Raw genomic sequence first — 4600 nt, 5'->3', positions numbered from 1 at the left:
CGACGGCGGTAATAATAATAGAATTTAAGATCTAATGCACAAGAAATAAAACACAATAAAGATGAGAGATCACGAATTTGATAAAGAAATAAACGATTATACAGCAATCAAATTGATTGTTATTGGTTGATTCCAAAATTTCTCGTGAAACCAAAAAAATTATTGTTTATATCTTACGTGCATAGAATAGTAAAAAAAACTCTATAACAATAATAATGTAAAAAAGAAAATAGACAAGAAGAAAAAAAAAATAAGTGTTTACCGCATTGGAAAGACTTTTTACTAGCTCGTTCCAATCTTTCTTCTCTCTTTTCTCTCTATTATTCTCTCTTCTCTTTTATTTTTTTTGTGCTCTCACTTCTCTTTTGCCAACTAATCTCTCTCTTTTTTATGTGCTCTCAATTTGTGTTTTCAATTCCCCTTTTGTCTTTTTGTGGCCGACTATTTATAGACTTTTGGGTATAGATTTCAAAAGACAAAAGAATAATTGTCAATTGATTACCATTAATCTATTTTTGTTGGTTTCTTTTCTTTTAATTGGCCACAATTATACCGATTCTTATTGCTATTGATTCATTTCTTTGGTTTTCTTTTCTATTCAATTGATCACCATTATTCTGATTTTTATGACCATCAATCAATTTCTTTTCGGTTTTTTTTTTCATTTATTTTGATCATCATTGCATCGATTTTTATGACCATCAATTCATTTCTTTTCAATTTCCTTTATTTTTATTTCTTATTATTATTTTTATATTTTGAAAATAGTCTGAACAAGAATTAGAGGCAAACAAGAACCGAAAACACTTGTGACTGTTAAAAGCTTATATCCCTAATTATTTATTTTTATTTTTATATTTCTTCACATATAATTATATATTTATTATTATTATTATTATTTCCTTTTTAATAAAAAGTAAAAATCGGACAAAATTAGGTGTCAACATATGCATATTTTCATTGTTTTTAGTCTTATTAATCTTCAATCATTAGTTAATTTAAGGACTTATTTGATATATTTTGTTGATTCTAGTTCTTGGATTTAATGAAATGTTTATGTTCTTATTTCCTTTATGAAGTAGAGATTTTTCGTAGTTTTGCGTTGTTTCTTTGTTTTAGTTCAGTGCTGAACTTTGGTGAGAAATCAACATGACCTATGTAGAGTATTTAAGCCATATCTGGAGTTGTAGATGTCCAATTAGAGTTAAACCAAATGCAAATGAAAGCTAAGATCCATAACATAGAAACTCAGAGACGATGGTTTCTAACACCATTGGAGTAGTTTTATCAATAATCATTCATGAATCTTTCTCGTAATTCTTCTTTAATCTATATCTTTTCTATCTATGTCATGAGTAACTAAACCATAATTGATAGGGATGAGTTAACAAGATGAAACCCTTATTTTTCTGATTTAATTTATAGTTATATGAATAAGTTTATTAAATTATTTTTCTCATCTTTGTGATTAATTTTTTTTATTGCTTGATCAATTTTGAAATGTTCTATGATTCGTATTTTTAAATGGAAGCGAACTTTACGAATGATTGAGATGAGAAATTCATGATATTGTAGTTTAGGGATAGATGCAGGTCATGAAACCAATTAAATTTGTTGCAAAAGCAATATTTTAAAAAGAAAATTCTTGTACCATAAAGCTTAATTCTAATCTTAAATTCACTAAGGAATTAGGGGTTACTTTGGAATTAAAGGTTATGTCACTACGACATTAGGGCAAGAATAATAAAGAGAATTCAGTAATAATTCAATAAAGGAATTTAGTAAATAGGATCAAATTAGGAACCAAGGTTGGATTCGAAGTGAAACTCCTCCCTGACATTTTTCTTAATATAAAGGATCAATTTTATTACCGTTGTTAATTTTAAATATTATTTCAATCAATTCAGAAACTTTTTGTTCAATTTTAGTAATTAAATACAACTCGGTAGTAAAACGCAATCATTGAGTTCGAGACTCGATACTAACATTTTATTTATTACTTGCAATGATTTAGTTCACTTGCTGAAATGCTATCACCTCTGTTGATCAAGGTTAGGTCTTGGAAGATATACCTTTCTCCTATCATATGTCACGAGCATCCACTGTCCAAGTACCATGACTGGTGTTTCAACATGGTTGCTGAGAACATCTGCAACATAGACAGTTTTATTACTAGGTACCCACATTTGGTTGGATCCTGGTATGTTAGCCTTGAAAGCTTTCTTGTCTTTCCATGTGGTTAGCATAAGACAAGATGTTTTAGAGCAACTTTTCTTAGAGCAGACAATACATAAATAATTATTGGGAGTAAAATTAGGTTCAATTTCCATTTCTTGAAATCCTATTCCTCTTTTGTCATTTCTACTAACACCATGAATCATATAGGCAAGCTTCCTTCTTTCTATAGTATTAGCAAGAAAATATTAAAAGGCTACTTCATATTTTTCAGAATTACATGACACATTTTCAGTTGATGTTGAACTATGATTATTTTTCCAAGTTAAATTTTCAGTCTTAAGTTTAACAATATCAATTTTTAGGGTATCAGAGAGTACCTCAACTTCTGCATCTACAAATTTACTTTTAGATTCAAAATTAGAGTCAACATTAGCATCAGCCATTAGAGCCATATTGGAATTTTCATCATCATTAGATGATTCATCATAATCATCCCAAATGGCCATTAGAACCTTCTTCTTTGGATTTGAGCCTTTCCTCTAACCCTTCCCTATTTCAAGACTTGGAAATTCTAATTGGAGATGTACAGGTTCATTGCATCCATAGAAAATGATATTTTTCTTATCACATTTTTCATTATTTCCCCAGTTCAATGACTTGGATATTTTTATGAAGGAATGACTTCCTCTAGCTGTGCCACCTCCTATGAATTCTTGTAGATATGAAAGCAAGTTCCTCTTCCACTGAATCCTCATTCTGCTTTAATAAATCATTATCCTCTGATTCTGCTTCTACTAAAAAGGCTTTCTTCTACTTGGATTTTAGAGCCAGAGTCCTACTCTTCTTCTTGGCTCATCTTCTTCAAGCTCAATTTCATGTGGAGAGCAGGTTAATTCTTCCAACTTAAGAGTATTCAAATCCTTGGCTTACTGAATGGAAGTGATCTTAGGTCTCCAATGAATCAGCAATATCATCACAAGGAAGATGAGATTGAATTGTGATTCCCTTTTTAAAATATTAATTCCTTCTTTTAATTTAAACTAACTCAAGATCAATCTTGGTTATTTATAAAAAATTTCAAGAACCTTATTGGTTAGTAAAAAATAAATCAAACAAATGGTTAATATGTGATTATTTCTATTTGATTCAGATTTATAATTAAAGAAAATCTAAATTAAAATTTGATTCAGATTTGTAGTTGAAGAAAATCGAAAATAAGATTTGATTCAGATTTATAATCGAAGAAAATTTATAATAAGATTTGATTCAAATTTATAATTGATGAAAATCTAAAATAAGATTTGATTTATATTTATAATTGAAGAAAATCTTTGACCAAGTTGAAAAAATGATATGGTCAAGATTTAAAGAAGATTTGATCAAGATTTATCTACAACATAATATGAACAGTATCAATATGAAGAATTTACAAACTCAATCTGAACAAAATACAAACATAATCAATCTAGAAGAACTTCTCATATTGGATTCAAAAATAAAAATTTGGCTAAAGAACATATTATCAAAAAGCATCTTGTTTATAATTATTTTTGAATAAGATCATTGTTGACCAAGCTAGGAATCAAGTTACAATTCATAATTACACAAGGAATAAATTGAAGCCCTAATTTTATCTATAAATAGATACTCAAGGCTGAAGAACAAGAAGATCATCCAAAAAAAAAAAAAAAGAGTAGAAGAACTCAAGTGTTTGGAGGAATCTGGAAAGAAGTCAACTTTAAAAAGATAACGATGGAGAAGACCCATAAGAGGATGAAGATGTGGAGGACTCAGGTAGATCGAGGAAGGTTGAAGGTTGATTAGGAAACGACAGTTCTAGTCCTAGTTTGGGAGCTAGCTGAGTAGCCATCCAATCCATTAGGATTGTATTCTCCCTATCTTGATGGATTTTGCTATCGATGATAGTTTGAATGGATGTAAATATCCTAGGAATATCCTTGCGTGTTTTTGAAGTGTCCTTCTCTAATTTGGAGCATTTTGGAGAACAAGGATCTTTATCCACATGCTGAGAAGCTGTAGAAGTCTATCATGGATAAGGAATAATTGTAATGCAGAAGGAAGAGAATATGGCAAAAGTTGAGCCAATAGTAGGAATGATGTTGGACAAGGATTGTTCTTGAGGAATAGAGGAACCATAAAGATCCATATCTGGAAAAACAAGGTATTTGTTGATGTCAAATAGTGAAGATAAGAATTTTTATGGGGAGATAGAGGTCGTAGCCATTTGACAAGTTATATCAAAATGAATTTGGGAACATAAACAACTTTGGAGAATCGGATTTTGAAGGGATTGTGGTGTTGGAATACCAAAAGTTGAAGTATTTATAAGTGGTGTTGAGTCAGATGGAGTGGCAGTGAAAGGAATATCGTTTTGTTGAAAGGGAGAACGTTTTTGAGGAAT

The sequence above is a fragment of the Cicer arietinum genome, chromosome 3 (genome assembly GCF_000331145.2).
Source record: "Cicer arietinum cultivar CDC Frontier isolate Library 1 chromosome 3, Cicar.CDCFrontier_v2.0, whole genome shotgun sequence".
In the NCBI taxonomy this organism is placed as follows: Eukaryota; Viridiplantae; Streptophyta; class Magnoliopsida; order Fabales; family Fabaceae; genus Cicer; species Cicer arietinum.
The sequence above is the reverse complement of the archived record's forward strand: the minus strand, read 5'-3'. Positions refer to the sequence as shown.